Below are 26,647 nucleotides of genomic sequence, written 5' to 3'. Positions count from 1 at the left end.
TGTTTGGAGAGTTGAAACAAGGCATGCTCTTCTCCCAGTTAACACGCGGTCTATCAGATAGCTTTCCCAAAATATTGGTTTTGTCTGCATAGCAGGTCTGTTGAGACCATTACACGCTCCCTGCCTGGTTCCTGCATAACTAGCGTGGGGGAACTCTGAGCTTCGGGTGAAGTTCGTACCACTTCTCAGCTCCATAAGGAAATTGGGCAGATTCAAACAAGGCCTTGACACATGGATTCATCTATGGTTTGTAACAAAGGTTTCATCTGCAGTGTATTGACGATGCGTAGCATTTAAGTTCTCAAACCAATGGCCAGTGAATGGATGTCCAGTTTTGATGCTCATCATCTGGCCACGTCCTCATAGTTGTTCATTGTCCTTATTCACTTTTCCTCACCTGTTGCTGATTCCTGTAGATCAGTTAGGTCAGGCATTTTTCAAATGTCACATGATTTTTTTTTCCCTAAAGAATTTTCCTTCTGGTCCAATGATTCTTCTCACCTGGTGGTGTAACATTTCATCACCTTCTCACCACTTTCAGTTTTAAAAAATGTTTTCTCTTTTTATTTCCATTGTAATCATATGCCTGTTTTTACCATACTTCAAACTTGCTGCTTTTTAACTGGACATGGTGTGGCTAATAATAGCTGTACCACTATAAAATCCCTCAAAACCAGACTCAGACACAACAAACAGGTGCTCTCTGAGAATGAAGTGGCTGGGTATGACGCCTGCAGTATCTCTTGGTAACAGGCGAAGTTGACTTTTTTCCTTCTTTCAAGTGGAGTGTTGCTTTGTTCTTATGTATGAGAATTCACAAAGGTACAGGTTGAAAGTTGAGGACTTCCTATTCTGAACATATGGCTTGGTTGGTGATATCATTTTTGTTGTTGAGAACTTGCTTAATATGATAAGCAATAATAATATCAATAGTTACTAATTCTTTTGTTGTTTACCAGGGTCCAGGCACTGTTCTGAGTGCTTTAACTGTTTTCACTCATTTAATTCCCATATCAACCCTATGAAGTATCATTTTTATTCCTGTTCTACAGATGAGGAAGTTAACTTACCCAATATCACCCAGTGAGAAGCAGTAGAGCTGGGATTTGAACTCCCGTGTGTTGGCTCCAGAACCCGCTCTTAACTATACTCTTAACTACTTCTCATGTCATGGGCTTCTTGTCATAATATCCCAAAATACAAAAAACTCCAAAGAAAGAAAATAATGTTGACTGATAATCCCACCATTCAGATAAACTATAGTTTTTATTTTGATTACATGCACTTCCAGATTTTCCCCCAGAATAAATTTGCTGCTTGTTTCACTCAGAAAATGTAAGGAGTATCTTTACATGCGTATAGATATATTTACTGTGTCATTTTTAGAGATTGCATTGCATTTTAATATTTTTAGCTATCATATGTACTGAAGCAATTTGTTTCCCATTATAAGCAATGACACAATGCATAATCTTGCGGAGAAACCTTTGTTCACATATTTATTTTTCTTTAGGAAAAGTTCCAGAAGTGGAATTACTGGATTGAGGAAGAGAATGGATATTTTTAAGAGTTCTTATACCTATTGCCAAATTCCCTTCCAGAAATGCTATATCAGTTTGTACTCCCACCATCAGCATATGAGATGTCTGCTTTCCCATACCCTGAGCATCAGGGGGTTCTAGCATTCTCTTCTTTTTCTTTGTTAATTTGTGCCCCATTTTAAATGTGTGCCTTCTTTGTTTTCTGCCTCAATGTATTACCCTTCAGTTGTATTTACCTTGATTACTTTACCGCTTTATGCTTCAGTTTTCTCTCTGTAAAAATGATATGATAATAGTAGCTACATCAGGGTTGTTGTAGGAGTAACAGTTTTTCACGTATATACTGCATCGAAAAGTGCTCAGCACACAGAGTTTGCTATAATTATTGTTATTATTATTACTTTTTCTATTATTGCTTATTATGTGTTAGATAATCCAGCTTTTCTTGGGTATTTTGAATTTTAACGTATTCTCCATAATGTAGCCATCTCAAGTTCAATCTACGTATTCCCTCTTATAGTCATACATTCCATGATTTTTTTCAGATATTCATGCTCAAATTCATTTTTGTAACCCAGTAGGGAACCATTTTTTCTATCTAAGACTAAAGTTGAAATAGAAAGTACTGCTGTTTAATCTGAAATTGTAAAATTGGAGATAATATTCTTTACAGATAAAAATTAAAGGTCCAAGATTCATAAATAATGGACTTATCATTTCCCAGCATCTACTGCTCGTACTTCTCATGGTTGCAAGGATCTGTTACTTCCCTGAGCTGCCCGACCCTCCCACCCCATGCTCAGTTTTGTTTCAGTCGCTGGGCTAGTTCTGGTGGTGGGAATACATAACTCGAGGCAGGTCAGTATCCTCAAACTCAAATTCTTCAGTAAGATTTAGGACCTGCTGACCCTGTCATAAAGGCTGAGTCTCCATCTTGCTTCTAGAGTGGCCTGGCTGTCCTCAAGCCCAAGACTAATACCAAGAGATTAAGATTTTAGGACCTGTGCTCTCCTTCAGTTTAGTCCTGGTGCACAGGTTCTGGCCTCGGTTCTGGCATTTTGATTCCCTCCAACAGTTCTAGACCATCAAGTGAGGACCATCACGCCTGTGTCCCTAGCCCCAAGTATGAATTGTAGGATTTGAAAAAGTTCTAAAAACCAGAGTCCATTCCTCTCCCATATGAGTTGCTTCTACGCTACTTCCATTAACCAGTTGTCAAGCCTCTGAATGAACACACCAATGACAGGGAATTCACACATGTCAGAGCCAGCTCATCTTCAGACAGCTCTAATATGAGAATGGGTTCAGGCAAAACTCTGCTTCCTGATGCCTTCACCCAACACAGATCTGTCCTGTAGAAGTTTATTGTTCTCTTTCCACAAGACAGTTCTCCAAATGTTTGGAGACAACTATTGTGCCCCCTCAGTCCTCCTTCTGTAGACTAAGCAGTCCTAGCTTCTGTCTCATTTCTTAATGCTAAGTGACTTGATTTCGTACCCCTTACCCTACGCGTAACTTCTTTGGATCCTTCCAGCTTGGTAACGCGTCTTTGAAGCGTAACAGGTTTCCAGATATGGTGGGACCAGAGCAGAACAGATGCAGCCCGTTGCTTCCGTTGTCCTGGGTTCCATAATCCTAACAATATAAGAGCATATGAAGATTATTTTGGTCAGCTATATCGTGCTGTTAATTTATAATAAGCTTTTTGCCGAAATCTGAAGTTTTTTTCACATACACAGCTATTAACTTTTCTCCTCCCTCAACCTACTTCCATTTTGCACTTGTACTTTTTTCCCCTACCACATGTAGGACCTTATATTATTTAACTTCATCTTGTTAGAATCAACTCATGGTTGCATCCAATTGAAATCTTTTTGGATTTTGATTCTCTGAGGTGACATGTTGGCTGTCTATTCCTAGCCTATAATATCCATAGTTTTACAAAGTACCACCCAATTTTTCTGACAAGTCAGTGATTATGATGTTAAGGGCAACATTAAGGACAAAGCCTTGTGTCACCCCACAGGAGATCTCTCTTCAGCTAGGACTCTTTTTATGGGTGTGGTTGATGTAATAATCAGGACACTTTCTAATTGTGGATTTTATTCCATACATATTTCTTGCCTGAATAAAGCAGTTCTCACATTTTATTTCAAGAAGATATTAAGAGATGTACCTAGACAGGATTCAGTGCCATATTTTAAAAAGTTTGGGAGATGCTCCTTACTATATTCTCTTGAGAGCCACAGTGCACATTATTTTATATATTTCTCTTCAAAATCTGTATTTTGTTTAACTAATGTCTTCCGAATATACTTGTGCATGAACCCTGCTCTCGGAATACCTATGAATATCCTGTGGAAGTCTGTTCTCTGCAGACACCAGTTTGGAAAATACTCCCCGCAAAGGTGAAATGAGAAAGCCTGTCAAATGTCTTCCTGAAACTCAGACATTTCTATGTCCATAGTATTTTCCTTGTCTCCCACTCCAGTAATTTTATCAAAAGAGAAAATGAGCTTGGTCTGTCTTGAATTGTTCGTCACAAATCTTGGTTGGCTCCATACAGATCCCATTTGATCTTCTCAACTCCAGCCCTGCTCAGAATCAACAGAGAACTCGAGTTCAATGAACGAAACACCCTCTTCTACTCCTCATCTTTTTAAGTCGATTAAGTCAATATTAGCTCCTCTCAATCTTCTGGTGCCTGTCCTTTACTCCAAGTTTCCTTAATGCAAATTCCAGTGTGGTCCAGCCACTTCATTGTGTGGTTTCTTTCAGAAGCCTGAGATGGAATTCACCTGGTCAGAAGCACTTAGCTCATCTTATAAAACTGCCTGGCATTTTGAACGTGATTCTGCCCAGTCCTGCTTTTTAATCCCACCTTGTGAGGTTCATTCTTGCCTTTCTGGGCGAGCTAACATTTCTCTTGACAGAAGATACACGCAAAACAGGACCGGATTATCCTGGACTTTCTGTCATGCCTTCACTTTCAGTGGCCCCAAAGTTGTGTATCTCTTTTTGTTGTTGTTGTTGTTAGTTTCTTTATCTACTTCAAAGAAAAAAAGCTCTTTTCATTGATTGTTAGCATTTTTGAAAGCCTTTTCTCGTTCTCGGCTTTTAGCCTGCCTGACACTGCTCTTTCAGGTCCATGACACTTGTCTATAGCTCACCTACATTTGATTGCCATGTTTTCTCTTTCCTCTTCCTCAGCGGGATGATTTGACATTGCGTTGTCAGAATTTTATGTCTGTGAGCTTTTCTTCCCTCTTGGGCCACCTCCCCTCTCAGAGTTTCTAAGGATCCTACCCAACTAATCTTTTTGAAATCTATTTTCTTAGGGCTCGGGTCTTCCCGTCACTGGCTCTTAACATATCTTACATGAGATGACTGCATTCTTCCAGGGGTCCTCCATTCTCTAGCCAGTTTCACTTCTTAAACACCACTAGACTCAGCGTTTCTGTGTCTCCCTTATTATTTCTTCCTTCACAGAGATGAAATGATTGGCCGGGAAAGTCAAGAATCCATTTTACCGACAGGAAATGGCTTCCAGTGCTTATCTCAATAGAAGAAGTTCCCTAGTAGTTGTCCAGCCAGAGTTTGTTCTTGGCAGACAGACTTACAGTTTATCTTCCCATGCAGTGTTAGAAATGTATGAGTCCTATAAAGGAAGTGCAATTAAGAGAGGCACATAAATAAATAGAATTAATTAAAACAGGTTTGTTGTGATAATTAGTTTGGTTTACAATAGGGTATTTGGATGTTAGCAGACCTGAGAATGCTTTAGGACAGTATCTTCTATTTCTAACTATACCTCTTGAGGTATTCTGTGAATATATTACAGCGAATGAGTTTTACTAACTGATTTTTTTGTTATAAATTATGCAGTTCTGGAAAACACAAGAATGCATTTCATTTACGGAATAACGTTAATTCTTTCAGTTCTCTTTATTGATCACCCATTGACCTATGGTGGCTGATGATTTAGCCACGGAGAGGCGCAGAAACTGTCTGATGCTACTAAGAACAGATAAAGGGACTCATCCAAGAAATCAAAGGACCCTCCCTTTGGAGACCTGTGATCTTGGCAGTGGGGAGGGCTGCTGAGAAAGTGTTATGGTTTAATAAAATTCTTACTACTAGATAAATAAGATAGGCTAATGTCTCCCCAAATCTGGCCCCCCAAATAATAGGCTTTATTTTTTTTCACTCGCAGATCCCTTGTTTTGAAACATTGTCTTTGGCACTGTTTTTGTTAAAATGATTTGTTTTCCCATTATCTTTAATGATATATACATACAGTAAGTGCCACTCAAAGGTTCTGACCAACATGAGATAATTGATGATGGTTCACTCAGTTGACGTATTTCTCCCCAAAAACAATTAAATTTGATGTTTTATTTAGCCTTTCAGCCTTATCATGAGAAAATTAATCATAAAGCTATTTAGATTTATAAATGGCTAGAACTAGTTCAGGGGCTCTCAGGGACCCTAACAGAGAAGGATTGTATTTTTACTGGTCATTGGGTACCCAGCTTCTCGTCATGATGCAGTAGATGTCCATAACGACTGATTTTTAGCAGTTTTAGTCAACACTTGATAATGTAAGGAGAATTTGGAAAACTGAAAATAGATAATGAGGGAGCCTTCATTTAGTAAATAGTTTCTCCCTCCTCCCAAGGATCTCTGACTGATCTCGGGTGGTCTCTGACTGCAGCAGCTTGAAGCAGGGTTTTGGTTCCCGGCCAGAGACTGAGGTCGGGTCACGGCAGTGAGAGCACTGAATCCTAGCCATAGACCAGTGATCAGTGACAAGGCTCTGGCCCTTTGGCTTTGCAGAAAAGAATTCCCACAAAGACGGAAAGTAGTGAAACAAGTAAAGTGTTGATAAGGAGAAAAAAAGAGTACAGTACGTGTGGATAGACACATGGGCGGGATCAGAGAGAGAGCTGCACCCTCATGGCAGTTTGAATCACTTTTACGGGGCATTTCTTCTGGGTTTCCTTTGACCAATCATCTTGCTTTGCCTGGTTCTGAGTCGGTGTTTGGTATGTCCCAGGGTTCTCCCCTGTGTGTGTGCGCATCTCTTAGCCAAGGTGGATTCCAGCAAAGAGGCCTATGGGTAGTGACATCACTTACTATGAGGTGGCGCCCCCTCCCTTTTTGACCTCCAGGGAACCTTTCTGCGCCTGTGTAGTCAGGGAGGTCTCCTTGGTTTTAAGAATGAGGAATATGTGGTCTTTTATCTCTTATCTGGGCAGGGCCCAGCCTCCTCCATCATCCCGCTTTTATGGGGTTTCTGCTATTATGGAGTTTCTGTCCACAGGGGAGAAACTGTTCAGCCTGGGGTCCATCTATCTCTGGCCTCATGACTACTTAGTATTTCCTCGTGTATGTTCTTCATGTCTCATAAAGGATGGAAATACTAAAGGCGAGAGAAACACACAAAACACGTTTGGCAAGAGGAAGAGGAAGGGGAGAAGGAAACAAGGGGCTGAGGACGCCAGGGCATCTCCAGAGAAATGCTGAGTGAGAGGCTTTGCTCCCCACTCTTCTAGGCCAGGCTTAAGATGATGGGGAGTCTTCCAGCAGTGATCAAGCTAAGTCAATAATTGTGCATTTTCAAGTATACAAGGCAAGAGAATCTGTTTTTCTGAAAAACGAACTATTTTATTCTAGGCTTTCATAATGAAGCCAGCTTTTTTAAGTAGTGATTTTATTGGTATGTAATTATCCAAGTTGTTGTTAATAATTTAATTTCCAGAAGTAATTGAGTTCGGAATAATGCAGTAATAGCTACCATTTATAAAGCAGCCATTATGCACAAGGCATACCACAAACATTTTTCTAGACCTACCATCACAGTTCAAGCCAGTTTTTATGTGCTCCTAAACAGTAGAAAACTAAATTTCAAAAGCTTCAGCAACACGCCTAAATGTCACACAGCCAGAAAGGTTCAAATTTAGATTCCAGCTCAGTTCCATTTGCTTCAAAGCCCAAGTTCTTTTCCCTTCAATGCTGTGTCTGTCTTTGTGATGTGGACAGCTGTGTAGCTCTGGATCTCGTTAAGCTTTTGATTACACATAGGTGTGTTTTCTTTTCAGTACACTCATTTTATAATATCCCCAGGGGAGATTTTGAATTCTTGGGATTTTGAAGAGCCTAGAACTAGATATCTCTAGCACTTTAAGAAAAATGCCTTTGCCCTTCTGAATTTTGATTGTGGAACTAAAATGCTTCCGAGAATGCTTTAGGAAGGAAACTGAAAGGAATTAACTTTGACTTGAAAAGAAAAAGACAAGAAGGTAGTAGAAATAGATTTGAAAAAAGAGATTCACAGAAGAGCATCACTACTATATCAAGGGATTCCTGAGACAGCTTTGGAGGTTGTTTGGAAGGGGTAAGCCAGTCTGTTTTTCAGTTATGTCTGTCTTTTCTACTAGACTGCGAGCTTTTGGAGGATAAGAGACAAGCCTTTTTCGTCTTTGAATGTCCAAGGAAGAGTGATTAATGCATCAAGTATTTAAGAGTGAAGAGTGACTAATACATCAAGTATTTAATCGATGCTTCTGATGTGATTGGTTGAAAGGTCAGTTGTCTTGAGTAGAGGGATACAAAACTTTAATTCCTCTTCGCATGAAATGAAACAGATTTTGGCTGCTAGAGTGAGTGACCTTGTCAATTATGGGCAAGACCCTCAGTATCTAGAGGGGCAGAAAAGTTTGGATTCAGTTCGTATAATTGTTGGGTCTAACACCCAACCTAACTCTTCAGTCACGAGCACCCAGGTGACACGTCCCCCTCCCTCTTCCACATACACAGATACAACTCAATTGCTGTTAAAACATCACAGGGTGGTTGCTTCCCTTTTTTCTGCACTGTTCCTCTACTCAGCAGAATGGCTTAAAGCTTGAAGGAAGATCTCTCAGCCCCACCTCAATCATTGTCATCAAGGAGAATAAAGCACATTTCCTAAACAGGAAGGTTGTGGTTTTGAGATAAGATTTGAATGCTTTGTTGGGTTTGATTTTTATCTTAATCAGTTAACTAGCTAGTTAATTCATTAAGTCAGTCAGAAGTTAGGCAGAACTAGACTAATGAATCGGGCGGGGGGGGGCACAGGTGAGGGGAGAAAACTGCAGCTGATTGAAAAATATGCTTGAGAAGCCGCCTGTTTGCATAAGCCCAGTTCTTAGCGCAGAGCTGAGATCTGCCAGAGCGAGCAGCTCACCTGTGTGGGGACTGGTGCCCACAGTGGTCTGCGTATATGAAGTCTTCAGTGGCCAAACACTGAATTAAAAGAGTGAAGAGCAAATGAATTGAAGAACAAAAGACAAAAGATCTCCTGATTTTTTTTTTGAACTCTAGACATTGAGGCTAATGACAATATGGTGAAGGTATCATATACAACATTTAACTTGTTTCCATTTCCGTCTTGGGAGGAAGCGTTTTTGTTTCTCACGCCTGCTCAGACCCCTGCAGGGTCCCCTCCGCCTGCAGGGGAGGTCACTGCCCATCCTAAAATGCATTTTGTGAAGAAGGAAATGCAATGCAGATCATTTTAGGGAAATACAATTTCTCACTTACGTAAGTCATTGAACATTCCCTGTTGCTGCAGTTTTGTCTCCTGTCTCATGGTCTTGTCTCCTGGTCCCAGGTTCTTTATTTCGGTCTCACATTGATTCCCATTTCTGCTCACCCTTTTCAATCTGACCCCATCCTGACTCTTTTTGCATCTCCTGTATGCTTTCTGCTCCTGTGCCCTTCACAGCCCAGCTCTTTCTGCCTGCCTCTCTCACATGTCTCTGGGGCCACAAAGAATCCTGTACCTACCCCTTATGAGAAGTGTGGGGTAGGTCATATGGTAGTTCTATTTTTAGTTTTTTAAGGAAACTCCATATTGTTTTCCATAGTGGTTGTATCAATTTACATTCCCACCAATAGTACAGGAAGGTTCCCTTTTCACCACATCCTTTCCAGCGTTTACTGTTTCTAGATTTTTTGATAATGACCATTCTCACCAGTGTGAGGTGATACCTCATTGTAGTTTTGATTTGCATTTCTCTAATAATTAGTGATGTTGAGCATCTTTTCATGTACCTCTTGGCCATCTGTATGTCTTCCTTGGTGAAACAGAACTACCATATGATCCAGCAATTCCACTATTGGGCATATACCCTGAGAAAACCATAATTCAAAAAGAGTCATGTACCACAATGTTCATTGCAGCTCTATTTACAATAGCCAGGACATGGAAGCAACCTAAGTGTCCATCGACAGACGAATGGATAAAGAAGATGTGGCACATATATACAATGGAATATTACTCAGCCATAAAAAGAAACGAAACTGAGTTATTTGTAGTGAGGTGGATGGACCTGGACTCTGTCATACAGAGTGAAGTAAGTCAGAAAGAGAAAAAGAAATACCGTATGCTAACACATATATACGGAATCTGAAAAAAAAAAAAAGGTGCTGATGAATCTAGTTTCAGGGCAGGAATAAAGAGGTAGACATAGAGAATGGACTTGAGGACATGGGGCGGCAGGGGGAAGCTGGGGCGAAGTGAGAGTAACATTGACATGTATACACTACCGAATGTAAAATAGTTGGCTGGTGGGAAGCAGCCGCATAGCACAGGGAGATCAGCTTGGTGCTTTGCGATGATCTAGAGGGGTGGGATAAGGAGGGTGGGAGGGAGGCTCAAGAGGGAGGGGATATGGGGACATGTTTATGCCTATGGCTGGTTCACTTTGTTGTGCAACAGAAACTAACACAGTATTGTGAAGCAATTATACTCCAATAAAGATCTGTTAAAATAAAAAAAAAAATCCAAAAAAAAAAAAAGAAGTGTGGGTGAAGGGCAGTGTTCAGGCATTCAGCACATGTATTTTATGCACTTGGGTCCTGCGTAGACCAAAAATGAATTCATGACGCTGTTTTGTTAATATGGTATTAATGCAAGATCTTAAAATACAATTCTCCTTTTGATTTTGGATACAAATGAATTTATTTGTAACTCATTCACCAAATATTTAATAGATTCGTTATTAGTTAACATGATCTATCACAGCTAGGTAAATTTCAAAAAGGCAGATGGGCAAATATCCAAAAAGCAGAGACAGAGGCTTATTTTCTCAGAGTGACTGCTCGTGGATCCTTTCTGTTGACCTCTTAAAACACAAGTGACACAACCTTGTTCAGTCAATGAGTATTTATTGATTGCCCATATAAAGCGTGATAGATATTTAGGAATTTGAAGTTAACAGAAAATATTAGGTAGACACAGGGCTTACCCTCAGGTAACCAGGAGAACCTGCTTAAATAATGCTGAGAAAATTACCATCTAGGATTTATGTTTAGGAACCATAATTATTATCATCCAATGTTTGAAATATTCTTTGATCTGTAACATATAATTATCCATCATGATATAAAGTTTTAGATTTATTCTTCTGTCACTGAGCTACTCTATCCTCTTGAAATTTGTTTAGCTGAGGTATAATCAGAATATAGTCAAGAATCTGGATACATTCATTTGCCATATTCCCTGGAAAAACATCAATGATGCAAAATGGGAGGAGCAGGAATGAAGGAATTGTGAGCTGAGTTGGGAGATACGAAGGACTGGGCCTCTCCTTTATGAAAAATTGGAAATATCTGTTTTGCCTTTATTTCTGTGCTTGCAGTTTTAGAGGTCCCATATCAGGGAAGCAAAAGAAATTACCCTTATGGGAGGACCGTGGTTCAAAAAGATTTTATATGTTCACTACAATATCCCATATTTCAGTGACATTCCCAATTCATTTACTAAACAGAAGTAGATCAATTGCTGTAGTAAATAGTTATTTATTGTGTTTGGCTACCTAACATCTTAACTTTCCAACATCTGGGAATTTCCTATTTTGTGAGGCAGGTACTGCTTCCCACCGTAAAGGTGGACATGTCAGATAATCACCTTCCCAGCATTTCTTGTGGGTAGCGTATGGTCACATGACCTCAAATTCTGCCAAACACACACTTCTGCCTAAATATATGTGGGAAGCTGGTGAAGAGAAGAGGAATTGGCCAGATTCCATTCGGATAAAGTGGTGACAGAGATGGCAGTTGCACCTGCTCCTAAAGGCAGTGGGGCATTAATATGGTGTCCTGGTCCAGTGCCCGGTGTTGGTGTTGTCTGATAGTAGAGCCATCTGCAGGGTCTGTGCCACTGGGGGTGGCAGTGGTGGTTTCATAATTTTGGGAACAGTTTCTGATTGACAGGCCCAGAGACTTCATTCTTTAGTTTTTTTATCTGTTAATGCCCAACATTCTTTAAAAAAATCTCCTTTTAGGTGAGTTAGGGTTAGTTTTTGACACATGCAGATGGAAGCCTTAATCAATACTTTACAATATTTCATGGAATAATGATCAGAACTCACATCTTTGGTTTTATTGGGTAGTCTTCAAAAAACATTATCTTCTCAATTTTAAAATCTTGAAGAAATTTTTTAGTGGTACACTTCCATTTGTAGACCAAGATGATCTTTCCAAAAGGCAAATGTTTCTATTTGTACTGTAATATTGGCATAAAACCGATTTCCGGTTCTAATGAACACATGGGGAATGGAGCAAGAGCTAGAACAGGTGACATGCATAGTTAGTTGAACAGGTCTTCCTTTGACCGCTTGCTCTGATAGAGCCTCAGAGAAGTTTCAGGCTGGGGAGTTAGGCTTTCAGGTTGGAGATGTAAATCCTAGGATTTTAGGGGGCTGTTTCTTTTCTTTTTTTTTTTTTTTTAACAATCTTTATTGGAGTATAATTGCTTTACAATGTTGTATTAGTTTCTGGTGTATAACAAAGTGGATCAGCTATATGTACACATATATCCCCATATCCCCTCTCTCTTGTGTCTCCCTCCCACCCTCCCTATCCCACCCCCCCTAGGTGGTCACAAAGCACTGAGCTGATCTCCCTGTGTGCTGCAGCTGCTTCCCACTAGCTATCTATTTTACATTTGGTAGTGTATATATGTCAATGCTACTTTCTTACTTTGTCCCAGCTTACCCTTCCCCCTCCCCGTGTCTTCAAGTCCATTCTCTACATCTGTGTCTTTATTTCTGTCCTGCACCTAGGTTCGTAAGAACCACTTTTTTTTTTTTTTAGATTCCATATATAGGTGTTAACATCCAGTATTTGTTTTTCTCTTTCTGACTTACTTCACTGTATGACAAACTCTAGGTCCATCCACCTCACTACAAATCACTCATTTTCATTTCTTTTTATGGCTGAGTAATATTCATTGTATATATGTGCCACATCTTCTTTATCCATTCATCTGTTGATGGACACTTAGGTTGGTTTCATGTCCTGGCTATTGTAAATAGTGCTGCAATGAACATTTTGGTACATGATTCTTTTTGAATTATGGTTTTCTCAGGGTATATGCCCAGTAGTGGGATTGCTGGGTCATATGGCAGTTTTATTTGTAGTTTTTAAAGGAACCTCCATACTGTTCTCCATAGTGGCTGTATCAATTTAAATTCCCACCAATAGTGTAGGAGGGTTCCCTTTCCTCCACACCCTCTCCAGCATTTATTGTTTGTAGATTTTTTGATGATGGCCATTCTGACTCGTGTGAGGTGATACCTTATTGTAGTTTTGATTTGCAATTCTCTAATGATTAGTGATGTTGAGCATCCTTTCATGTGTTTGTTGGCAATCTGTATATCTTCTTTGGAGAAATGTCTATTTAAGTCTTCTGCCCATTTTTGGATTGGGTTGTTTGTTTTTTTGATATTGAACTGCATGAGCTGCTTGTATATTTTGGAGATTAATCCTTTATCAGTTGCTTTGTTTGCAAATATTTTCTCCCATTCTGAGGGTTGTCTTTTCGTCTTGTTTATGGTTTCCTTTGCTGTGCAAAAGCTTTTAAGTTTCATTAGGTCCCATTTGTTTATTTTTTATTTTATTGCCATTACTCTAGGAGTTGGGTCAAAAAGGATTTTGCTGTGATTTATGTCATAGAGTGTTCTGCCTATGTTTTCCTGTAAGAGTTTTATAGTGTCTGGCCTTACATTTAGGTCTTTAATCCATTTTGAGTTTATTTTTGTGTATGTTGTTAGGGAGTGTCCTAATTTCATTCTCTTATGTGTAGCTGTCCATTTTTCCCAGCACCACTTATTGAAGAGGCTGTCTTTTCTCCAGTGTATATTCTTGCCTCCTTTATTAAAGATAAGGTGACCCGCCTCATAGATTAACTGTGTGGTTTCCTTTACTCATAGAACTACCTGTTAGATCTGTGGGAAAGAACTACAAGACAGAGCTGCCAAGTAAACTATGAAAAACCTAACGAACTTTTTATCTTAGGTATTGGCATATCCCAATGATCTGTACTGTTCTAGGGTGTGATGGCTTAGGAGTGAATATGATTTGAACCTAATACATTTTTAGAGGGTGTCAAATTCAGAACCAGGCAGATCCATCTCCTGACCCTAAACATGGTCCTAAAGTAAATCACTTGAGGAAATTGGATCCTAAAGATTACAGGTGAAGAATTTTGAAGTGTGTCCATATTTGATTGGAGATCAAAGAAGCCTAACTAAAAGAATTGTGGGCTGACTCACATGATAACTTCTTTTTGAAAGGGCTATTTTATCTTGAAGATTTATGAGTTTGGAGGAACTAAGATGATTGGCAGTGGAAAGAATCAGAATGTGTGAAATTCCTTAAAAATTTATTGACTTAAATAACTTTGTGTTACACATAATAAAAAAACCCTTTACTTTAAAAAAAAAAAAAAAAAAAAGATAAGGTGACCATATGTGTGTGGGTTTAGCTGTGGGCTTTCTATCTTGTTCCATTGATCTATATTTCTATTTTTGTGCCAGTACCATACTGTCTTGATTACTGTAGTTTTGTAATATAGTCTGAAGTCAGGGAGCCTGATTCCTTCGGCCTCGTTTTTCTTTCTCAAGATTGTTTCTTGAGCACCCAGTTGCTAAGGGCCTGAGAGAAAACTGTCTTCTGTGAGTCCTTGTACAAGTGACATCACAGGATGTGGTAGGCTTGAGCATGCTCATGGTGGTACCACTGATACTCAGTCATGCATTGTGGTGTGACACTGGAGAAATGTGACACAAAAGCACCTCTACAAGGGGCCAAAATGTCCAGGTGGGTAGCTCTTTGAGTGCCTAGTTTCATTAAGGATAAACTTCAGAATGTTTTGAGAAGTAGACAGATGACTCATCCTTTAGGTAAGCCTCCTAAAATATTATCATTGAAAGTTAGGTTATAATGAAGAGTTGGAGGTTAACTTTCTGGAAAATACCTGGAAATTCACGTTTTTTCCCTTATGATCGATACATAATGAGAGAGAGGCAGGTTGACATCTTCTGGGTGGAGAAAAGAGACTGATCAAATCACATGCCTGAAGAGATGGCCACACCATCTTGGGGAGAAGAGATCAAGGAAGGATCTGGAGTGAGGACCAACAAAGGGGTCAATTTCCATTCCATAGCTGTATTCTCTGGAGGGCGAGTTATTAGCTTTATTTCCTGGAGGGCAGTCTTCATGAAGAATGGTGGTTGGCTCTTTATTATCTGTGCCAATAATAAAGGGGAGAGGTAAAACCCAGATAGTATGTGTCCCCAGACAGTTGAAGCTTAGTTTAGAATATCCTTTTTTTAAAATAGATCTTTATTGGAGTATACTTGCTTCACAGTACTGTACTAGTTTCTGTTGCACAACAAAACAAATCAGCCATATGCATACACATGTTCCATATCCCTCCCTCTTGAGCCTCCCTCCCATCCTCCCTATCCCACCCCTCTAGGTCATTGCAAAGCACCGAGCCGATATCCCTGTGCTATGCTACTGCTTCCCACCAGCCAACTATTTTACATTCGGTAGTCTATATATGTCGATACAGTATGGAGGTTCCTTAAAAAACTAAAAGTAGAACTACCATATGACCCAGCAATCCCACTACTGGGCATATACCCTGAGAAAACCATAATTCAAAAAGAGACATGCACCGCAATGTTCATTGCAGCTCTGTTTACAATAGCCAGGACATGGAAGCAACCTAAGTGTCCACTGACAGATGAATGGATAAAGAAGATGTGGTATATATATACAATGGAATATTACTCAGCCATAAAAAGAAACAAAACTGAGTTAGTTAGAATATCTTTTTAAAACAGTAGAAATCTTAGAAGCTTTGCCTCTTCATTTTATATTTTTTCATAGGTGCATCTTATTTAATTGAAGAATGGTAATAACATCTCACCATTTGTTGAGTTTCTGCAGTGCTCCAGGCAGTGGGCTGGGTGCTTTTTCCGTGTTGTCTCATTTAGTTCTCACAAAAACTCCTTGAGGATGGTACTATAATTCTCACATATAATTTTGTACCTTTAGTGTGAAGACCTGCCCCGGAATCTGTCATCCAATGTCTGTAGTCACACCGATAAGTCATATAAATAGAAAAAGCTAAGAACTCACAAAAGTTTAAAATATAATTTCCTTCCAGTTACTTAGTAATTAATAAGCAAACAGGTTTGTTATCCTTAACACTGCTGATAATCAGCTTCTAGATACTTGAAGGCTTATTCTTACTGAATATTTTCATAGGAAATTCAGCTGTGCAGAAACAAAATCATAAACAAATACACCTGTGCATTACTTTTTTTTTTTTGTAACCACATTGGCCCTGGGCTGGGAGTGTTTACATCACCTCATCTTTTATGCTATTTAATGTGCCTAGGTACCATGTCAACGTGGTAGTTATCCCCATTTTTAAGTCAGTGGTGATCAAACTTTTACATACATAGAAATCAGCCAGGGTGCTTGTTAAAAAGGTACACTTGTGGACCCCACCCCAGTGATTAGCACATATTAAGTCCTAGTAACCTAGTTAGTCAAGCTAAAAATCTAGGCATTACCTTTTAATCCTTTCCCACAAATTCAGCATCTGACTTAGCTAGCATCACGTCTTGTCAGTTTTACCTACAAAACATCTTGAACCCATCCATTTTTCTTTATTGCTAATATTACCACTCTAGTCCAAGTCACTATTCATTCTTTCCTGTACTACTGTGATACTATCCTAACTAGTTTTCTTCCTTCCACTCTTGCCTTCCCCACACCCCAATCTCCATGCAGTAACCAGAGGGCTCTTTTAAAAATAACCAGATCATGTGACTCCAATGCCCCAAACCCTCTGCTAACTTCCTGTCAAGCTTAGAATAAAACCCAGGCTCCTTCCTCTGTCTCACAAACCCTCCTTGGCTGTGCCCTGACTGCTTCTTCTTCCTCATCACCCGTCACTCCTTTCTTCCACCCCCAGGCTCCATCTACATTATATTATTTCTTTTCTTGGAACATGCCAACCTCCTTTATGCCTTGGCAGGCTGTTCCTTCTACCTGGAAGGTGCTTTCTTGGCTCTTTGAGTGTCTCGCTTCTCATCATTCACTTCTCAGCCTAGATGTTGCCTCTCCAGATATCTCTCTTGAATACCCAATCTTGTGACCAACTGGTAACTATCAAGTACTTTGTCCTATTTTAATTCTCCACAGAGCATTTATCATCCTCTGTTATGTGGATTGTTTGATTGGCTGTCTCCTCCCACTACGATGTAAGCTCTTTCAGAGAAGGAACTTCGTCTATCTCATTGTTACCATGTCCCGAGTGCAAAATAATCTTTCCTCATTATTTGCACAGAAAATATTTGATAAATAAACAAATAAATGGGAATATATCAAGAAGCAAGACACAGTTCTTACACTCATGGATTTTACAGTCTCATAAAGTGCATAATTTATTATACTCTCAGGGTTTATGAGTGGTCAAAGAGTTGATATTTCTTAACTTCAACCTCAAAGGTCCTTCCCACAGTCCTTTGCAGGCTGTTTAGCTGCTAATACATGAAACACATATTCCATTTCTTTCGGAGTAGGTTAGATCAGCTTATAAAAAAAATAGCTCTTAAGCCACTGATGAAAATATTATTGGACCCTCTATTTTATCCAGATAAGTCATCTGTGTCCCCAAACTGTTAGCATTCTGTTACTATATATTTTAGTGCACAACAATGTTGGTAGGATGTCAAGTATTTTCCCAGTGTTTAATGAAATATTAAAGCAACGTGATCTAAAAGACCCTGTAAGGGATTTTGACCTGGGCTCCGGAGAAATACTTAATAATTTGTTTTGCCTCTAAACTATTTTGTGACCTCCGGACCCCTCTGTCCCTCGGTTTCTCCATCTGTAAAGACTAACTAATGTAACAGAAATCTCTCATTTTCAGGTAACATAGAGGAGAAAGTCAGATTCTTCAAATCTCATAGCTATTCCCTAGAGATCATTGAGGAGCCTTGAAAAAATCTACTGGCTCAGCTGGTGAGCGTCATTTACTGCACCAGTGTTCTGAGGGCGGGCTGCCAGCCTGGGATCCTGCATGGGCATTGTAAGGTCTTGTTTTTCTTAATGCTATTTTCCCCACGAGCCTTCCAGAATGTCTGAAATGTCTACCGCAAGAATAGCTCCTTTGGGTTAAGAGGTTATCTCCAGGGAGACATGTTCAAAATGAGCTCCTTGTATAGATAATGCATGAGCGCCATTTAGCACATCTGCACCGATTGGATGATTAGAATTGAAGTTGCCTTCCAGAAGAAAACTTGAGCTAAGGGAATGGAATATGTTATCTTCTGCTCCTTCCTCCCATGAGTCTGTCCACCCTTGAAGCCGTTACGGAGAACTTCTACAGTCAAAACCTCTTCTAGGCCATAGATAGATTTTAAGAAAATTTAACAGCCTGCCTCTCTCAAGGAGCTGTCAGTGTAGTGGAGCTGATGAGTATGTACAAGTTAACTAGATTACTAAGGCAACATGAAATAAACAGAGGAGGTTATAAAGACGGAGCAGCTCATGTTGACATGGAATACTGGGAACAGCTTTGTGGAGAAGATGGCATTTTATTTGAGCTTGAATTAGACTTTGGAGAGCAAGAAGGATTTCAGTAAACAGAGGTGGAATGATGGGGGTAAGAGTAAGAGAGGAGATAGCTTCCTAATCTGGGAGAACAGCGTAAACAGAGGCAGCGTGAATTTTAGTGAAAATTTGACTTTGGAAATATCTGGGCAGTGAGATATTTCCTATGAATTGTTTTCAGTTGCTTAATTGAGGTATAAATGACATACAATAAACTGCACTTAAGTTTGTATATTTTATGTGTGTGTGTGTATATATATGTATATAATATACATATGTATATATACATCTGTGAAATAATCACTGCAGTCAAGACAGTGAACAAATCCATGTCCAAATTTTCCTTGTGCCTCTGGATAATTTCTCCCTCTAGCCCCCTTCAGACAACCACTGACCTGCTTTCTGTCACTATAGATTAGCTGGCATTTTCTAGAGCTTTATATAAATGGAATTATATAGTTATTTTTTTATTATGATTTCTTTCACTTAGCATAATTATTTTGAGATTCACTTATGTTGTTGTCTGTATCAACAATTCATTCCTTTATATGGTTGAGTTATATTTCATTATATGGGTATACCATCATTTGTTTCTTTATTCACTTATTAATGGACATTTGATAATTTTTAGCTTATGGCTGTTACAAATAAAGCTGTATGAACAGTCATTCAAAGTGTTTACATGAACATGTACTATCATTTCTCTTGGGTAGATACCTAGGGGTAGAATGGCTGGATTGTATGCTAGGTGTATGCTTAACCTTTTAAGAACCTGCCAAACTGTTTTCCAAAGTGCACATACCATTTTATGTTCCAGCTAGCAATGTAAATGACTTTTAGTTCTTCTAAATCTTCATTAATACTTGGTATGGTCAGGGTTTTAAATTTAGCTCTTGTAATCAATGTGTGGTGGTACCTAACTGGATTTAATTTGCATTTTTTCTAAAGACTAATGATATTGCTCATCTTTCTGTACTTATTTGTCATCGGTATATCTTTTTCGATGAAATGTCTAAATCATTTGCCCACTTACTAATGGGGTTGTTTTCTTTATATTGAGTTTTGAGAGTTCATTGGATACATGTTCTTTGTTGGCTATGAGATTTAAAAATATTTTCTTCCCGTGTGTGGCCTGGCTTTTCATTCTCTTCAATGTGTCTTTTGAGGCACAGACTGTTGATTTTTCATAAATTCCAATTTATTAATTTTTCTTTTTATGGATATACATATCCATATTTTTCATCATTTCTAAGAAATTGATGCCTACTCCAAAGTCACAAAGATTCTAATTTATGTTTTTTAGAAGTTTTATAGTTTTTGATCTTACATTTAGGTCTGTGATCTATTTTGAGTTCATCTCTGTATATGGTGTGAGGTATGCATTGAAGTTCATGTCTTAATTGTTTGTTGAAAATGGTACCATTTACTGAAAAGATAATCCTTTCTCCACTGATTTGCCTTTGCATCTTTCTAAAAAGTCAGCTTTTCACATATGGGTAGAAAAATTTATGGTCTCTTTGCTCCATTTTATTGGTTTGAGTATTTTTACTCAATAAAGATAGTTGTGTATTTTTATAATAAATCTTGAAATCAGATAGACTTAGTTCATCAACTGTCTTCTTCCTTTTCAAGTTATTATGGCTATAGGCCCTTTGCATTTCCAGAATCAGTTTGCCAATTTCAACGGAAAAGCCTGCTGAGATTTTAATTGGGATTGAGTTGAATCTACAGATCAATTTGGGAGGAGTTGACATCCTAACAATATTAGGTCTTCTTTAATTTCTTTTAGCAATGTTTTTTTTTTTCATTGTACAGATTTAGCACATATTTTATGAGATTTTTCCTCAAGTATTTCATGGTTTTTGATGCTCTTGTAAAGGGTATTTAAAAATTTTTATTTTTTGATTGTTCATTGGCAGTATATAGAAATTCATCTGACTTTTGTATTTTGACCTTTTATCTTAAAACTTTGCTAACTCATTTATTAGTTCTGACAGCTACCTTTAGAAGATTTCTTTCTAATTTTTATTCTTTGTTGTTGTTGAGGTATAGTTGTTTTCCAATGTTGTGTTAGTTTCTACTGTACAGCGAAATGGAGTTTCCTGTGCTATACAGCAGGTTCTTATTAGTTAGCTATTTTGTACATATTAGTGTATATATGTCAATCCCAATCTCCCAGTTCATCCCCCACCCCCCTGCCCCGTGTTCCCTCCCTTGGTGTCCATACGTTTGTTCTCTACATCTGTGTCTCTATTTCTGCCTTGCAAACTGGTTTATCTGTACCATTTTTCTAGATTCCACATATATGCATTAATATATGATATTTGTTTTTCTCTTTCTGACTTACTTCACTTTGTGTAACAGACTCTAGGTCCATCCGTGTCTCTACAGATGACCCAATTTTGTTCCTTTTTATAGCTGAGTAATAGTCCAGTGTATATGTGTACCACATCTTCTTTATCCATTCATCTGTTGATGGACACTTAGGTTGATTCCATGTCCTGGCTATTGTAAATAGTGCTGCAATGAACATTGGAGTGCATGTGTGTTTTTGAATTATGGTTTTCTCTGGGTATATGCCCAGTAGTGGGATTGCTGGGTCATATGGTAATTCTATTTTTAGCTTTTTAAGGAACGTCCATACTGTTCTCCATAGTGGCTGTATCGATTTACATTCCCACCAGCAGTGCAAGAGGGTTCCCTTTTCTCCACACCCTCTCCAGCATTTGTTGTTTGTAGATTTTCTGATGATGCCCATTCTAATCGGTGTGAGGTGATACCTCACTGTGGTTTTGATTTGCATTTCTCTAATAATTAGTGATGTTGAGCATCTTTTCATGTGCCTCTTGGCCACCTGTATGTCTCTTTTGGAGAGTAGAAGATTTCACTGTATTTTCTATAGAGATGATCCTCATGTTTCCTGTGAGTACAGACAGTTTTATTTCTTCTTTTTCTATCTGGATACCTTTTACTTTTTTCTTGCCTTACTGAAATGACTAGACCCTCCAGTACAATGTTGAGTAGAGTAGTGAGAATAGCTATCTTTGCCTTGTCCTGATCTTAAGGGAAAGCTTTGTCTTTTACTGTTGCTATTGGCTGAATTGTGTTCTCCCAAAATCTATATGTTGAAGTCTTAACCCCCAGCATTCCAGAATGTGACTGTATTTGGAGATAGGGCCTTTAATGAGGCAGTTAAAATAAATTGAGGTTATATGGGTGGCCCCTAGTCCAGTATGACTAGTGTCTTTCGAAGAAGAGATTAGGACACAAATATGCATAAGTACAGAGGAAGGACTGCGATAAGACAGAAAAAGTGCCATCTACAAGTCAAACAGAGAGGCCTCAGAATGAAATCAATCCTGCCCATACCTGGATCTTCTAGCCTCCAACCTAGTTTCCTGAACTGTTACAAAATACATTTCTGTTGTATAAGCCACTCAGTCTGTAGTATTTTGTTATGGCAGCCCTAAAGAACTAATACAACCATCAGGTGTGATGTTAGCCATAGGTCTTTTGTAGATATTTTTTGCCAGGTTTTGAAAGTTCCATTCTGTTCGTAGTGTGCTGAATGTTTGTATGAGAAATGTATGTAAGATTTGTCAATGCTTTTTTGAATCTGTTGAGAAGATAATATGATTTAATTTTTTAGTCTGTTAATATGGGGAATCAAATGGATTGCCACAGTGATTTAATATGCCATAAAAATTTTTATGTATAGGAATTAATGATTTTTTCAGCTCTTTCTATGTTTTCAATGAAATAAAAATGCAATTAGCTAAAAGTCAGTCTGTGTAGGTTGGTAAAATTCTCAGTGGGGTTTCATAAACTAAAAAGGAAGTAGTGAGATTGGATGATAAATAGTTATACTTAAAATTGATTGTAATCTGAACCCTGAATTAGCTGGAAAACTTCTGCATTTGGCTTTAAAATAAAAAGAGGGTATTAGGAAAATGGAGAATGTAGCAATGACAGATACAACGCAAATGTTTAAAGTATGGTTTGGGGTTTGGGTTCCTTTTTGTTACATTTTGTACATACACCTGAGTTCATAATGGATGTGTGAAGAAGGGGTAGCTGTGTAGGTGGTATTTAAGGAGCCTCAGGAAGGTGTCTTCCTCCTCTGCCAAAGCAGCTTCAATGCTTTATTAGTAGTTCATTTTGTCAGTTTAGCTTTGCCTTTTTAAAAATAGATTTCATTTGGAGAACCCAGCACTTTGGGCTGTTTAGTGTCCATTACAGTTTCAGCTGATTTGCTTTCCCTCAGGGCTGTTTGGCTAAGATCAGAGCGCTAAGAATCTTATTAAATGAAGAAAGAACAATTTGAAGCACAGAATAATCTCATCACAAGACACTGCCTGAGTAGGGGTTTGGTGGTGGGCAACTTGAAGACACAGGGCTAAAGATGGGGCTGGGGGCTGTTTGGAAGGAGAAGGTTCCAAGGCGTTCCAGGAAGCAAGGTGAAGTGCTGAAAGGGGAAGAGGGAGATCATCTAAGTTGTTATTTAATAAAACAAATACTCATGAGCACTCTTCTGTACCAGGCTTGGGTCTGGATATAAGTAAGAGTAAGTCAGTACCTTTAAATGGAAGTCGGGGTGGGGATGGGAGTGGAGGTGGGCATGAGAGGAAAAGCGGGGAGATTGGCAGGAAACAAGGGCGTGAAGTTAAGTGTCAAGGGCTGTCACAAGGGTGTGTCCAAAGTTGGGCTGGAGTGTGGTGGAGGCGGCTGCTGGCAGAGTGGCTGTAAGAGGAAAGGCCTAGAGAGGAGGAGACAAATGAATGTTCCTATTATGGTTTTGATGATGACTGGATATTCCTGCAGGGTATTTAATTACAAAGGAAGGTCATATTATTTTCTGTATTCTCTGTTTACTCGGGCAAGATGCTAAAAAAAAGAAAAAGAGCTTGTAGGAAGACTGGAATATCCATATAAGGCTTGGGAGACCAAATATTCTATTGGCCCCAGTCCTGGGGCATTCTGGTTAATTGAAGATTTATTGATATAGGATCAACTTTAACCTATTCACGATGTTTATTGCTAAACATGTGTACAGAGATGGTATAGTTAAGTGGGGAAGAACGAGACACTGAGCCATGTTATCTGAGTTCAAATTCTGGTTCTACCCCTTATTTTGTGTGAGTTTTGGGCAAATTAACTTTCCTTCGCCTCAGTTTCTCCATCTGGAAAGTGGAGTTAATAGAAGAATTTTTAAATGAGGACCACTTGAGTTAAATATGCAAAGTAGTTAACAATGCCTGGCACATACGAGCACTCAATAAATATTAGGTATTTTTATCACAGTTTGCCTGTGTAATGTATATAGGAACATAAATAATTATATAGCATATATTTATAAACCATATAAGTATTATATATGTTTATATGTATATGTGTGTGTATATACATATATATGTGTATATCTATTTCTCTATCTATGTATATATATACATAGAGAGAGGATGAATCTCTGTATATTCTAGAGCATGAGTTTGGGAGGAAGGCAGACCTAAATTCCATTCCTGGCTCTGCTGTGTACTTACTGAGCCTCAGTTATTTTTAAATTACACAATGGATATGATAAGCTTTGTAGGATTACTGTGAGAATTAAATGACATAAAATATACAATATTGCCTAATCAATTATCCAGTTAGTAATAGGCACTTAATGGCTACTGTCTGTTATTATGACATACTTTTTTTTTTTTTTTTTTTTTTATTTTATTATTTTTTTTTAATTTTTCTTGCAGTACGCGGGCCTCTCACTGCTGTGGCCTCTCCCGTCGCGGAGCACAGGCTCTGCATGCGCAGGCTCAGCGGCCATGGCTCACGGGCCCAGCCGCCCCGTGTTATGTGGGATCTTCCCGGACCGGGGCACGAACCCACATCCCCTGCATCGGCAGGCAGACTCGCAACCACTGCGCCACCAGGGAAGCCCTATTATGACATACTTTTTAATGGTCATCTCTGATAATAGTTCTTTTAGAGTGACCTTCACAAACCTATTGCTAAGAAGTATTAAAGAAGTATTCCTGTGAATTTAGTGATTTCCTTTATACATTATAGATTGGGCCAAAGTCAACTCTGTTTTAAATTGAGCTGTTAATTTCTGTTTCTGTTTCAAGGAAGAGAGAATTGAAAAAATGGTATATGATAATATTGTTGGAATACTTAGCTCAAGCCAGCAATTGTTGACTAAATATTACAAATGCATTTATTTATTTATTTATTTAATTTATGTGGCACCTGTTCAGTGGGGAAAAGATGAATAAATTTCATTGAATGATATTGGTATTAGGATAATAAGTTTATTGGGAAAGATAAAGTTGATAAAATTTGATCCATAGCTCATACTATACACCATGCTGAACTCCAAATGTATTAAATATTTCAATATAAAATATGAAATCATAAAAGTAGTAGAAGAAAATACATGGGTGAATTAGTTCTAGCTTTGGCATAAAGAAGGGTTTCTAACTGTGACTAAGAATTTAGAAGTCATAAAAGAAGAGACATAACTTTGACCACATTAAAAAATATATATTTATTAATACAGTAAAAACTTCTGAAGAGTAAAAACTATCAAAATACGAATAACACATCAGCAAAAATAATCTGCAATTCTTACTATAGGTAAAAAGTTAATCTCCATAATGTATACAGAGCTTCTAGAGGGTGGTAAGAAAACGGTGATGTGTTTTTTTAAAAGTGGACACATAGGGCTTCCCTGGTGGCGCAGTGGTTGAGAATCTGCCTGCCGATGCAGGGGACACGGGTTCGTGCCCCGGTCCGGGAAGATCCCACATGCCGCGGAGCAGCTGGGCCCGTGAGCCATGGCCGCTGAGCCTGTGCGTCTGGAGCCTGTGCTCCGCAACGGGAGAGGCCACAACAGTGAGAGGCCCGAGTACCGCAAAAAAAAAAAAAAAAAAAAAAAAGTGGACACATAATATGAACAGATCTCGTACTTCACAAGAAAAGAAATACAACTGGCCCTTTAAAAATGTTAAATGTATTCAGATCACTCATAATAAGATAAATGTTAATTAAACCTATACCAAAAAGCAGTTTTCACCTATCAGTTTGAAATGGTACCATCCCTATAAAATGCAGTGTGGCATTATCTATTAAAATTATAAATGCATTTCCCTTGAACCCAGCAATTTCATTTCTGGGAATTTATCCTACAGATAAAGCTGCACACAAAGAGAATGACTTACATACAAGCTTATTTGTGTAACCTTGTTTATTATAGCAACAAGTTGAAAATAACCTCAGTGTCCATTAATAGGGAACTGATTTAAAAATAATTTTTGGCCCATTCCCTACAATGCAATACAAGGTAGCTCTAAAAAATGAAAAAGTTCTCTATGTATGCAAACGGAAAATTCTTCCAGATGTATTGAGTAGTAAAATAAAAAAGATCTGGAATGATGTATATAATATTCTGTATTTTGTATAAAATAATGGGAAGAATATGAATATAAATTTACATTTGATTATAACTGCATAAAGAAACTCCGAAGAGACACACCAGAAACTAATACATTTGGTTACCTTTGGGACTGGCAGGTGGCGAATAGGGCAGATAGAAGCAGGACTGGGAGGGAGACCTTTCACTGCGTTGTTTTAAATTTTGTTTTAATTTGTAACCAGGTACATTTATTCACTACTCAAAAATGAAATAAGATAAAATAAAATTCTTCTGTCTCTTGAATCAGTAGTTACAATCTTCCAGAGTCATGGGAAGCTACAGATAATGAGTTATTTTTCTTGAATCAGTTTTGTTTTGCCACTTCCCATTTCATTTTATTATTAATTTCCCATAAAGCTTCAAAGAACATAGTGATTCCAGAGCCCATCAGGAGATGATGGAGTGCTCCAGTCAGCCACAAGCAAACTTGGACCAGTTAAACTGTTTTCCTCCTGATCTCCTAATAATTTCAATTTCCTTTGTTAATCCTATTTTCCTAAAAAGCAAGTAACTTAGATGGTGCTAAGTTAGCATGAATCGTAGGTAACGCACGCTGGACAGGCAGTTGTGTTAGAACAAGTTCTATTAGAAACCATCTTAGGACAAGCTAGATAATCTCTTGCATGAATATTCATTTATGATTGGAAATAGTGCTCCGTGTCATGTATGAAGT

General features: G+C 38.5%; 2 pseudogenes; one reads left to right on the top strand and one right to left on the bottom strand.

The window, feature by feature from the left end:
* LOC116761220 overlaps positions 1 to 26,647 on the bottom strand; it is a 72,813-nt pseudogene that overhangs the window by 35,725 nt on the left and 10,441 nt on the right.
* Positions 13,751 to 13,842, top strand: LOC116761409 (annotated as a pseudogene).

This window comes from Phocoena sinus, chromosome 10, assembly GCF_008692025.1.
Source record: "Phocoena sinus isolate mPhoSin1 chromosome 10, mPhoSin1.pri, whole genome shotgun sequence".
NCBI classification, from domain to species: Eukaryota; Metazoa; Chordata; class Mammalia; order Artiodactyla; family Phocoenidae; genus Phocoena; species Phocoena sinus.
This window is presented reverse-complemented; position numbering and strand designations above follow the sequence as displayed.